This window comes from Hipposideros armiger, unplaced genomic scaffold (genome assembly GCF_001890085.2).
Source record: "Hipposideros armiger isolate ML-2016 unplaced genomic scaffold, ASM189008v1 scaffold_1159, whole genome shotgun sequence".
In the NCBI taxonomy this organism is placed as follows: Eukaryota; Metazoa; Chordata; class Mammalia; order Chiroptera; family Hipposideridae; genus Hipposideros; species Hipposideros armiger.
The window spans coordinates 468,521-482,117 of NW_017732509.1; the positions used below are offsets into that span (position 1 = coordinate 468,521).

General features: G+C 38.5%; 1 protein-coding gene and 2 pseudogenes across 1 annotated transcript in view; 1 reads left to right on the plus strand and 2 right to left on the minus strand.

The window, feature by feature from the left end:
- Window positions 1–1,381, minus strand: part of TXNRD3 (thioredoxin reductase 3) — a 34,168-nt gene extending 32,787 nt beyond the window's left edge. Inside the window, exon 1 of the mRNA XM_019632668.1 lies at window positions 1,321–1,381. The gene's annotated coding sequence lies outside the window, so the exon portion shown is untranslated. The remainder of the gene's footprint in view (window positions 1–1,320) is intronic.
- Window positions 1,382–7,412: 6,031 nt separating this feature from the next.
- LOC109376611 (60S ribosomal protein L34 pseudogene) lies at window positions 7,413–8,881 on the minus strand (annotated as a pseudogene).
- A 211-nt stretch (window positions 8,882–9,092) lies between these two features.
- On the plus strand, window positions 9,093–9,945 carry LOC109376618 (nucleophosmin pseudogene; annotated as a pseudogene).
- The last annotated feature ends 3,652 nt before the right edge of the window (window positions 9,946–13,597 follow it).

The window sequence follows — 13,597 nt, forward strand, 5'->3', positions numbered from 1 at the left end:
GAAATTATCAAATTTCAATAAGTCTGCAAACAGCAGACGAAAAATAAATAACATTGAAAGGGTTCTAAACCTTTCTGAGTTGAACTGAAGTGTTACAACACTCAGATGCTCACATGTACACATCCACAAAAGATCAGTGTGTTACATAACTTTATGAAATAATGACTCACGAGGGGAAAACATCCAGGTTTTTAAAGGAAACCTTAGAGAATAAAGACCAATCTACTGATTCCTTTCAAAATAAATGCTTCTAAATTAGATTTTGATATATAATTCAGTGACTGTGCCAGACAGATAAGAATCCTCTTTAAAGAGCAAATATCAAGATAAAATCTGTATCAGCATTAATAATTCAGAAAATATTTTGTACAATTATATTTGAAAAATATTTATGATCACAGATCAAAATTTATCCTCCATTCCTAAAACTAAAACCAGGCCATAACTACTTAAGACCATACTCTTTAGAAAAGACTCAAAGATTCAAGAACATTTCATTTATTAAGATGACTGGCTAAAAGGAGCTGGTGAAGTCCCCTGAAAGCAGACATCAGTTTTTTTCTGTTCACCACTCTGTCTTCCACCCCTGCAAAACACATGTATGTGTAAAGTGTTCAATTAATATTAGATCAATAAATGCATGTTTGACAAGAATTCAAAAGTATAAAACTAAAAGACTAATGCCTTCTTTCTCATGGGTAATACAATCAGGAAATAGGGGCAAATTCTTTTCATTTATTACAGCTTAAATCTACTTTGCTAAAAAGTTGCCACATTCAACTGAAGTGCCTGAATTACTTCAAAGTTAGAAGCTTATACATCTTCCTCCCGCTCCCTCTCCCTCAAATAGCAAAAACAAATAAATAAAAAAATCTACACCAACATCATTGACTACATTCCCTATGCTGTATTTTCATCCCTGTGACTATGCACTTTTCTTTTTTCTTTTTAGTTTCAGGTTTACAAAACAACGTAATAGTTAGACATTTAGTACACCCTTCACAAATATGGATACTAGACTTATTGGGGGGATCATCTTGTAAGTTCTAAAAACTGCCTAACCACTATGCTGTGTACCTGAAACTAATATAATATTGAATGTCAATTGTAATTGAAAAATTAAAAAAATTCAGTGTAAAAAAAAAACTACACTAAATTATGTCATATTTCTGTTCATTTTCTGCATGGTTGAATGTAGAGTAAAACAGCTCATCTAATCCAAAGAGACAAGAGTAAGTTGAATGAACAAAGCAAATGAAAAGAAGTCAATCTGGTTAACATTTATTGCAAACAACAGTATGTACTAACCATTCTACTTACCAACTTGATCAAGTTCCAAGATATTACATTCAACTCCCAAAGAAGAAAAGAGTTCCTTAACCTGTAACAAACATTTACTTAAGTTTTACTCTCACAAAGATTCAACAGTTATGAAATATAGTAATAAGGGATGTCCAAAATAAATGTTCTTCAGTAATATGAGCTCTGGCCTATGGGTATTTTCTTTCCCCTTCCTCTATACATCTTCCCAGAATAATCTCAGCCTATCTCTTCCCGTCTTTTACCATTTGAATCATTGACTTTCAATTCTATAACTTTTGCTCAAATCCGTTTTCTGGGGCCGGCTGAGTAGCTCAGTTGGTTGAGTTAGCTTAAGAGCGCGAGCTCTGACCAACACAGCAGCTGGTTCGATTCTCACACGGGCCAGTGACGCTGTGCCCGAGCTGAGCTGTGGCTGAGTTGCCAACAGGTGGCAGGATGGCTCAGCTGGTGAGAGTACATGTTCCTAACAACAAGACTGCCTGTTTGATGATGGGCTACGCCCGCCTGCAACTAAGACTGAACTCGGCACCTTGAGCTGAGCTGCTACCCGGATGGCACAGTGGACAGAGCATGCGCTGTTAACAACAAGGCTACTGGTTCAACTCCCGCATGGGATGGTGGATATGCCTACCTGCAACTAAGACTGAACTTGGCACCTTGAGGTGAGCTGCTGCCCGGATGGCTCAGTGGACAGAGTGTGCGCTCTTAACAACAAGGCTGCTGGTTTGACTCCCGCATGAGATGGTGGCTATGCCCACCAACAACTAAGACTGAACACAGCACCTTTGGCTTAGAGGCCACAAGCTGCCGACGAGCAGCCAGATGGCAACTGGCGCCCTCCACAACTAAGATTGAAGAACAACTTGGCTGGTCCCCTCCCCCAATTCCCCAATATAAAAAAAAATCCCTTTTCTGAACTTAAGACAAGCAATAATATTTCTTCACCTAGATGTCCATAGGCACCTAACATGCAACATGCCCAAAATGAAACTCATCTTTTTCCATATACTTTTTCCTTTCTGTGTTTCCTTTCAACATTAAATCATTCAACAAATATTTATCCATCAAGCACCTACTAGGTGCTCAAGAAATAACAATGAACAGAGACTAGAGGACAGTCCCTGCTCTCTAGTAGGGTAAACAGACAAGTAAACACAATTCACATTGCCACCGTTCACCAGTTGCCTGAACAAGAAACCCTACAGCCTTGTTACTTAAGTAGGGGACAGAGGACAGCAGCATGGGCATGACCTATGGGCTAGACCTGCAGAATCAGGCCCTGGGTCAGAACCTGCATTTTGACAGCTCTGCGAGCACTGACTATGAGTCATTTTAATGACTCACTCGCTTGCAACATCTTCCTACCCTACACTAAACTCCCCATCTATCCAATTAATTACTAAGTCTTAACAATTCTCTATGTTGAACCAGTTCCCTACAGTTACTATCTTAATTTGAGCCACCAACATCTATGACTGTAATTTCTCAGCAACATTTTAGAAGTTTTCTCTGCATCCAGCTTTGTCCTCTCCAGTTTTCTAAGTTGCAACCAAAGTGATCTTTTAAAGCCCACTTTCCACCATTACTTAAACCCTTCAATGCCCTAAGCCCTCAAGATAAAACCCAGAGGTTACAAATCCCAGATGAAGGCATGAAGGGCCTGGCAGACCTGCTCCTTGACAAAACATCCACAACTGATTAAAATTATTTTTAAAACAACCATTTAAAGTCTCTGGAAATTGTCCCAAAAGCACACAGCAAATGAAGAAACGTGTTCAAGAAAATCTACTAGATGTCAATAAAAACAGGGAGAGAGAGTCTGAGACACTTCAGCCACGACCTACACCCTCACTCCCCTACCCTAGGTCATCTTGATGGCAGCTCCACTTCAAGTGAGCAGCCAAGAAAATGAGGCTCCCTAGTCCCTGGAACCAAGTCACCAGAAGGGGCTGACCACCGGCATTTATTGGTCTCTCAACAGCTCTTAGTGACAAAGGCTACGTTCCTGATGAGTGTGGCCAACAACAGGGGCTCCCTTCCTCTACCCAGCCTGCACTCAGAGATCAAAGGCTTTACACCAGGCTGAAAATACTGGGGCACTGATCACCCTTGCCTAAGCCCACTTGTAGAGAGGTTCCAGGCTAGGAGAGGTAAGCTAAAAAGATCAGAGGTGACTGCCCCACCCAGTGCCCTGCTCATAAAACAGAATTGTTACCCCAAGAGAATCAGGTCATTGTCCCCACCCCCAGCTCTGGAGTAAGGTCTCAGAGATTTTACTAGGGGAAAAAGGTGGACCATAAGATCAGAGAGCTCCAAAACTCTACTCAAAGGAAATTATTTTAAATAAACAGCGGGGAAGTTCAAGTCTAAAGGTGCTCTTGGAAACAATGGAGATGTTGGTAGTCAACAATTAAGAGGAGGCTGGTAGCTCTATGAGAGCAACAGGCTAACCTGTAAGCCAGCGGGTTTACCAGAAAAGGAAAACAGGAAAAGAGATAGCTAAGAATATTCCTTCTAGGGTCAGGATAAGCTTCAAACTTGCCTCAAAAACTATCCCTGCAAAGGGGCCCAGATTTAACTGGATAAGAGTGTGGAACAATTTACACTCCAGGGCATTGTCAAAAACAATAGCACAACTACCCTATAATTAGTGGCGCCTAACATCTTGGTATAATACCAACACAGACAAAAACAAAACAAAACAAAAAATCACCAAAAAACAAAACAAAAACATAACACAGACAGTCAACAAGAGACCTGCTAAAATTCCTTTCATCCCAGAGTGACTATGCAGATACCCAAGACTGTACCCTCTAAGGAATGCCATCAGAGGCTCCATCTTTGGGTGGAAATAAACTTCCCTAAAATAATCCAGTCAACTCACTATAAAGAAATAAAGAAGCAAACAAAAAGAAGCCACAGAGAAGGAGAGGTCCAGATCTGGACTTGCTACAATAGTATTATTATAACGTCAGGTTTCAACAAAAAGTTACCAGACATACAAAGAAACAGGAAAGTGGAGCCATACACAGGGAAAAGCAGGCAAGAGAAACCGCCTCTGAGAGGGCCCAAGTGCCATGTCCCAAATAAACACAGCAGCACTGTCAATATGGTCAAAGAATGAAAGAAAACTGTGTTTGAAGAAATGAAGGTATGATGACAATGTCTAATCCAATAGAGAATATCAGTATAAAGATAGAAATGATAAAAAAAAAAAACCAAAACCAAATGGACATTATGAGGTTGAAAAGTGCAGTAACTAAAATTAAAAGTTCACTAGGGTGTCTTAACAGTTGATTTGAACTGGCAGAAGAAAGAATTAGCACAGTTGGGACATAGATCAACAGAGATGCAACCTGAAGAGACAGAGAAAAAAGAATGAAGAAAAACGGAGAGTCTCAGAGAAACATGGGACACCATTAAGCATACCAACATACACATAGTATGAAAACCAGAAAAAGGAGCAGAAGAACTGTTTTAAGAAATGTCCAAAAATGTCCCAAATTTGATGAAAAACAGCAATCTACATATCCAAAAAGCTCAATGATCTCAAAATAAGATAACTTAATAAAAGCTCTGCAGAGTAGTCAAAGATCTACAGCAACCAAGTATACAATCAATCAAGAAAATGCCACATTTGTTAGATAATTCTGTGATATTTATAGTCACCCTTGCCCCACCCACTCCCTGGTACTGCACAGCACAATACGAGGGGAGTAGCAGCCCAAAGCCCAGTCCCCTTCCACAAAACAGAGAGGAGAAAGACCACATTTGCAAGGCGTCTGAGGGATGCCTAATTTAGAGTTCAGACAGTCAAAAGTGAAAAGTGCACATACAGGTTCACAGAAGACAAATGCCCAGAAAAGGCCTGAAGATCTTAGGCCCTCATACTGCATTGATTAAAGAAGGCCTTTCTCAGCATGAAGCCAGTGTGCAAGGACTGAAAGAGGCAGCTATTTTATATAACGCTGAATTTTCAATAAAAAAATCACATGCATACAAAGAAACAGAAAAACATGGGTCATTCAAAGGAAAAAAATAAACCTTCCAAAACATCCCTGAACAAATACAGATTTCAGACTTACTAGACAAAGACTTGAAAACAACTATCTTAAATACAGTCAAGGAGGATAACACAAAGAACTAAGGGAGGGCCGGCAGAGTGGCACATTGGTTAAGAACTGGCTTGGGACGCCAGAGGGCCCCGGTTCGGATCCCACATATGAGGAACAGTGACACTGCCCTCTACAGCTAAGATGCTGAACAACAGCTCTACCTGGAGCTGAGCTGCTGTGAGTCGCTGGTGACAGTGTAGGTTGCAGCCCCTGCTGCAGTGAGTTGCCATGGGCTACCATGTGTAGCCAGCAGCCAGCGTGAGTGGCCCTCAAGCCGTGGTGAGCGGCCGTTCAGAAGCCGGTGACTGATCTGCCTCACCCGGGAAGAGTGCAATGATGGTGCCAACTTGGGCCAGTGAAGCAACGTCCTCCACAACTAGACTGAAGAACAAAAAAGACAGCAACTTGTCCGTTCCCCTTCCCCCAATTCCCCAATAAAAAAAAAAATCTTAAAAAAAAAAAGAAAAGAAAAAAAGAACTAAAGGAAATCAGGAAAACGATATATGAACAAAATGAGACTATCAGCAAAGAGATAGAAATAACCAAACAGAAACTTTAAAGCTGGAAAATACAATAACTCAATTCAAAAATTCACTAGAGGGGTTCAACAGCAGATTCAAACAAGGGGAAGGAGAAAAAATCAGCAAATTTGAAGACAGAGTATTTGAAATTATTGAGTGTGAGGAGCAAAAAGAAAAAAATCATGAAGAAAAATAAACAGAGAATAGGGGGTTTGGGGACATATAAAGCAAAACAATATACATATTGTGGGAGTTCCAGAAGAAGAAAGGGAAAGAAAACTTATTTGAAGAAATAATGGCCAAAACCTTCCCAATTTTGAGAAGAGACATGGATATAGAAATAGTATAATCTTTAAAAACTATAAGGAGGATAAACCCAAAGAGACCCACACCAAGACACATTATAATCACACTGTTAAAAGACAGAGATGAAGAAAAAATCTTGAAAGTAGCAAGAGAAAAACAAGTCATCAAGTACAAGAAATCCTCCTAAGATTACCAGTGAATTTTTCAGTAGAAACCTTGCAGGCCACAGGCAGTGGGATGATATATTTGAAGTGCTAATAGGAAAAAAACCCCAAAACTATCAACCCACAATTCTATATCTGGCAAAAAAAACCCTGTCTTTCAAAAAGTAAGGGAAAAATTAAGACTTTCCCTAAGAAACAAAAGTTGAAGTAATATTAATACTAGATCTTCCCTACAAGAAATACTATAAGGAGTCCTTCAAGTTGAAATAAAAGAATGCTAGACAAGAATTAAAATCCATATAAAAATACAAAGTTCTCCAGTAAAGGTAAACACATGAATAAATATACATACGAGTATTATTGCAATTTTTGTTCACAATTACATATACTATTCTAAAAGGATTTAAAAGACAACAGCATAAAAATTAACTATACATCTATGAAATGGTACACAATATAAAGATGTAATTTGCAACACTGATAACATAAGAGATGGCATAACTATAAAACAGTAGAGTTTTTTGTATGTGATGGAAGTTAAACTGGTATCAGTTTAAATTGATTGTATCTTTAGGATGTTATATGTAATCCCCTTGGTAACCACAAAAATATCTAGCAAATATTCACAAAAGGAAATGAGAAGGGAATCAAAAAAATGTCACTACAAAGAATCAAATAAACACAAAGGAAGACAGTAAGAGAGGAAATGAGGGATAAAAAACTATAAGATATACAAAAAAAACAGGAAGTCCTTCAGTAACAATATTTTAAATGTAAATAGATGAACCTCCCCAATCAAAAGACATAGATTGGTAGAATGTGTAAAAAAAACCAGGATCCAACATTATGCTGTCTAGAAGAGATTCATTTTTAAGCTAAGGACACATAGTTTGAAAGTGAAAGGACAGAAAAGATACCATGCAAATAGTAACCAAAAGAGAGCAGGGGTGGCTATACTGATATAAGACAAAATAAATTTTAAGTCAAACTGTTATAAGAGACTAAAAAAGGACATTATGTGTTTATAAAAGGGTCAATATTCCCAGGAGACATTGGAATTATAAAAATATATCCATCAAAAATAAGAGCTACAGGGCCGGCTGAGTGGCGCGTTGGTTAAGAGCTGGCTTGGGACACCAGCTCTGAGCAGCAGGGCCCCGGCTCAGATCCCACATTAGGGCCAGGGACGCTGGGCCCTCTACAGCTAAGATGGTGAACAGCAGCTCGACCTGGAGCTGGGCTGCCTGAGTTGCCGACGACAGCGTAGGCTGCAGTGGGCTGCCGTAAAGCTACCATGAGTGGCTGGCAGCCGGCGTGAGCGGCCGTCCAATGGCCGGCGACCGATCTGCCTCACCTGGGAAGAGAGCAACGATAATACCAACATGGGCCAGTGAAGCGACATCTTCCACAACTAGACTGAAGAACAAAAGGGCAGCAACTTGTCTGTTCCCCTTCCCCGATTCCCCAATAAAATCTTAAAAAAAAAATCAGAGCTACAAATATATGAAGCAAACACTGACCAAACTGAAGAAACTGACAGAACTACAATTATAGCAAGACATTTAAATATTCCACTGTCAAAAATGGTAGAACTACCAGACAGAAGATCAATAAAGAACTAGAGGATTAGAAGAACATTACAGACCAACTGTACCCACCAGATATATAACAACCCACCCAATAAAAGCAAGAATACACATTTTTCTCAAGTACACATGGTACATTCTCCAGGATAGACAACAAGCTAGGCCACAAAACAAGTTTTTTTTTTTACAACAAAACAAGCCTTTTGTTTTTATTACTCAAAAAAGCTTCATTTTTTAAAAAGATTTTTTGGGGGTATTGGGGAAGGGGAATAGCCAAGTTGTTGTCCTTCAATCTTAGTTGTGGAGGGCGCAGCTAGCTCAGCTCCAAGTCCAGTCGCCATCCGACTACCTGTCAGCAGTTTGCGGCCACTCAGCTCAAGGTGCCATGTTCAATATTAGTTGCGGGGAAGCAGCTCACTGGCCCATGTGGGAATCGAACTGGCGACCCTCTTGCTCAGAGCTCACGCTCTTAACCAACTGTGCTACTCGGCTGGCCCCAAAAGCTTCAGTTTTTAATTTAGCTACCTCACTCTGTTCTTGTGCCTTCAACACTTTCACTATGATTTTCTGCTTCTCGATAAGAAAAGACTTGCTTGATCCTGTCATGGGTACATTTAGCACACATGGATCTACCATAGGCCCTGCTGATAGGTTTTTCGTTTTAGACAACCTCCTTAGAACTTTAGATCTCACAGCACAAACTCCACAAAGTCGGCCTGGGCACATGGCACATGCAGATTTTGGTGCTTTCCCAACCTCTTGGTTAAAAGGTAAACAATTCTATTACCAGGGGTTCGGGACAGCCTAGTTTTGTTAGCGGCTGTACTGTAGGACAGCCTCCGACGGGATGTCAAACGCTGGACCATTCTGAATCCCTATAAACACTGTCCCCAGAAGAGCAAATAAGTCTCAATAAAAAGACTGAAATCATACAAAGTATCTTTTCTCATCACAGAAGAATGAAACTAGAAATCAAGAGCAGAAGGAAAAAAAAGAAAATTCACAAATACAGTCATGTGTCGCTTAATGACAGGGATACAGTCTAAGAAATGAGTTGTTAGGCCATTTCACCACCCGATGCAAGATTCAATGGACATGAGCCCCCGGAGGCCCCAGAACATCTTTTCAGTTGTGAACTAAAGGCTACCTTATTACTTCAATGTGGATAATGATAAAAATGAGCACCAATTATCTTTAAGAACAGTCAGTCTAGGGGCTGGTGCAATGAATTGTACATTGTTGAAGTACAGGTAATGAATTATGAAGGCAGTCCAATTAAAGTAACTCGGGCAACTTTGAAAATGTCTGTACAGCCAATAATTTCCCTTGGAGGCATTGAAATACCACCACCTGTGATAGAGTTGAAGTGTGGTTCAGGGCCTGTACGTATTAATGGGCAGCACTAAGTAGCTGTGGAGGAAGATGTAGAGTCAGAAGATGAAGAGGAGGAGAATGTGAAGTTCCTATGTATATCTGGAAAGCGTTCTGCCGCTGGAAGTGGTAGCAAGGTTTCACAGAAAAAAGTAAAACTTGCTGTTAATGAAGATGACTATGAAAAAAGATGACGACGACGATGATGATGATTTTGACGATGAGGAAGCTGAAGAAAAAGCTCCAGTAAAGAAATCTGTCTGAGGAGATACTCCAGCCAAAAGTGCACAAAAATCAAACCAGAATGGAAAAGACTCAAAGCCATCAACACCAAGATCAAAAGGTTAAGAATCCTTTAAAAAACAGGAAAAAACTCCTTAAGTACCGATAGGACCTAGTTCTGCAGAAGACATTAAAGCAAAAATGCAAGCAAGTATAGAGAGAGGTGGTTCTCTTCCCAAAGTGAAAACCAAGTTCATCAATCATGTGAAGAACTGCTTTCAAATAACTTAACCAGGAGGCTACTCAAAACTTCTGGAAGTGGAGGAAATCTCTTTAAGAAAATAGTTTAAACGGTTTGTTAAAATTTTTCATCTTATTTCATCTGTAACAATTGATATCTAAAGCTGTCCTTTTTATAACATAGAGTGAGAACTTTCCCTGTGTCTGGTAAATGTTGTTCAGGTTCCATTGTCAAGAATATGCTGTCCAAAATGCCTACTGAGTTTTTAAAGATGGAATTCCACCCTTTGTTTGGTTTTCAGTATGTATGGAATATTATGATAGGGCATAGTAGTAATGGCAGTCAGACAAATGGAAATGGTGGAGAGACAAAAATATACATGTGAAATAAACTCAGTATTTTAATTAAAAAACAAAAAAACAAAGCTCTTAAATCAATAGTCTAACTTTACACGTTAAGGAACTAGAAAGAGAACATAACTAAAAAAGCTAGCAATAGGGAGGAAATTAAAGACTAGAGCACAAATGAACAAAATAGAGAACAGAAAAACCATACAGAAAAATCAACAACAGCAAGAGTTGGTTCTTTGAAAAGATCTACAAAATTGACAGTAATAAAGTGCCTAATCCAGATGAAATGTATAAATTCCTAGAAACACACAACCTACTAACACTGAATCATGAATAAATAGAAAATGTGAATCAACCTGTAACTAGTAAGGAGACTGAATCAGTAATCAAAAGCCTCCCAACAAAAAAAGCCCAGGACCAGATGGCTTCACTGGTCAAGTCTACCAAATACATAACAAAGAATGAACACCAATCCTCCTCAAACTCTTCCAAAAAAAATTGAAGAAAGAATACTTCTAAACTCATCCTATGAGACCAAGATTACCCTGAACCAAAGCCAGGCAAAAATACTACAAGAAATCCACAGACCAATATCTCTGATGAATATGATGTAAAAATCTGCAATAAAATATTAGCAATACAAATTCAACAGCATATTAAAATTATCATATGTTATGAACAAGTGGGATTTATTCCTAAAATGCAAGGGTGGTTCAACATACAAACGTAATGTAATATATACCACACTAACAGAATGAAAAGGGAAAAAAACCCAAATGATTATCTCACTGCATGTACAGAAAAAGCTTTTAAGAAAATTCAGCATCTTTCATTAAAAACATTCAACAAACTAAGAACAGAAGGAAACTCCTCAACACACTAAAGGCCAGATATGAAAAGTCCACAGGTAACATCACACTTGATAGTGAAAGGATCTTCTCTAAGATTAAGAACAAGACAAGGATGCCCACTTTCACTATTTCTGTTCAACATAGTACTGGAAGTCCTAGCCAGACAAATAAGGCAAGACAAAGAAAAAAAAAAAAGGCATCCAAATTGGAAAAGAAGTAAAATGACCTCTGTTCACTGGTAACATGACCTTATATGTATAATACCCTAAAGATTGTACCAAAAAACTGTTAACTAATAAACAAACTCAGCAAAGTTGTAAGATACAAAATGAATAAACAAAATTCAGTTACTTTTCTACTAACAATGAATAATCCAAAAAAGAAATTAAGAGAAGAATTCTACTTACAATAGCATGAAGAAGAATACTTAGGAATAAACTTAACAAGGAGGCAAAGATTTGTACACTGAAAACTACAACGTGTTGCTAACAGAGTTAAAGACATCAATAAGTGGAAAGAAATCCCGTCGTCATGAATTATTATAGAAGACTTTAAGATGTCAATACTACTCAAAGCAATCTATAGATTCAGTGTAATCTCTATCAAAATCCCCAACACGAATTTTGAATAGAAAAACCCATCCTAAAATTCATATGGAATCTCAAGAGAACCCGAATAGCCATAAATCCTGAAAAAGAAGAACGAAGTTGGAGGTCTCACACTTCCCAATTTCAAAACTTGCTACAAAGCAAACAGTGTGGTACTGGCATAAAGATAGACATAGATCAACAGAAGAGCCCAGAGAACCCAGAAATAAAGCCTCGCATATCAGGTCAAATGAGTTTGGATAATGGTGGTAAGGCCAATGGGAAAAGGACAGTCTTTACAACAAATGGTGATGAGAAAACTGGATGGATATCCACATGCAAAAGAATGAAGTTAAACCCTTAACTAACACCATATACAAAAATTAACTCAAAATGGATCAAATATGTAAAGGCAGGAGCTAAAACTATAAAACTCTAAGAAGAAAATACGCCAAAACTTCCCAACACTGGATTTGGCAATAACTTTTTTGATATGACACCAAAGGCACAACAAACAACAAAACAGACAAGTTGGACCTCATAAAAATTAAAAACTTTTGTGCATCAAAGGAAACTATCAACTGAATAAAAAGGCAACCTCACAATTGGAGAGAATATTTGCAAACCACATATCTGACAAGGGATTCATATCTAGAATATATAAAGAACTCCTAAAAGTCAACAACAAAAAATTACCCAATTATAAAATTAACAAATCAATTGAAATGACATTTCTCCAAGGAAGATATTTGCCATTAACAAATAGCAAATAAGGACATGAAAAGATACTCAACATCATTAGCCATCATGGGAAATAATAAATCAAAGCTACAGAGAATACCACTTCATACCCATTTAGGATAACTATTATCAAAACAAAAACCAGGAAAATAACACACGTTGACAGGGATGTGGAGAAACAGGAACCTTTGTGCACTGTTGTTGGGAATGTAAAAGGGTGTAGCCACTGTGGAAAACAATAAGATGATTCCTCAAAAAATTAAAAATACCGTATGATCCAGCAATTCCACCTCTGGGTATATACCAAAAAGAATTGAAAAGAGGGCCTCAAACAGATATCTGCAATACCCATAATTGCCAAAAGGTGGAAGCAACCCAAGTATTCATGAATGGATGAATGGATAAACAACATGAAGTATATACATACATACTGATAAAAGTGAACTGGCATTTTGTGATGCTTGACCATTGAGCTGGGAGGACTGTGGGTGGAGCTGGGCCCCTTGTCAACTCTGTAATCCTGACTTCCTGTTGAACTTTGTGGTAGCTTCCGGGGGTGGGAGGTTAATAAACGGGAACAGCCATCTTGAAAGAGAGTACTTTCTCTCTAAGAGGGAGGCCGGTTGGAGGTTGGAGCCTGTGTCCCAGGTGTGCGTTCTCGCACTGTAGTAGTGGTTTTCTTTTTGTTCTTCTTTTTCCCGAATAAACCTTTTATTTTGTGGATTATTTAGAGAGTTATTTTTGCCAGTCAACAATACAATGGAATACTATTCAGCCTTAAAATGGAAGAAATTCTCACACAGGCCCCAAGATGGATGATCCTTGAGGACACTATGCTCAGTGAAATAAGCCTATCACAAAAGAACAAATATTGCATGATTGCACTGATATAAGGCAACTAAAGTAGTCAAATTCAGAGAAGACAGAAAGTAGAATGGTGATTTGCAGGGGTTGAGGGAGCGGGAATGGGGAAATACTGTTTAATGGATACAGAATTACAGTTGGGGAAGATGAAAAAAGTTCTGTGAATAGATGGTGGTGATGGTGGCAAAACAATGTAAATGTACTAACGCTACTGAACTTCAAATGGTTAAAACAGTAAACTGAATTAGGTTCATTTTATAACAGAAAAAAAGCTAACCAATGGAAGTATAAAATTTTAAACTACAAATATATGAATCAGGACTGGGGAAATATGGCTTAAAATTAACATGGGGAA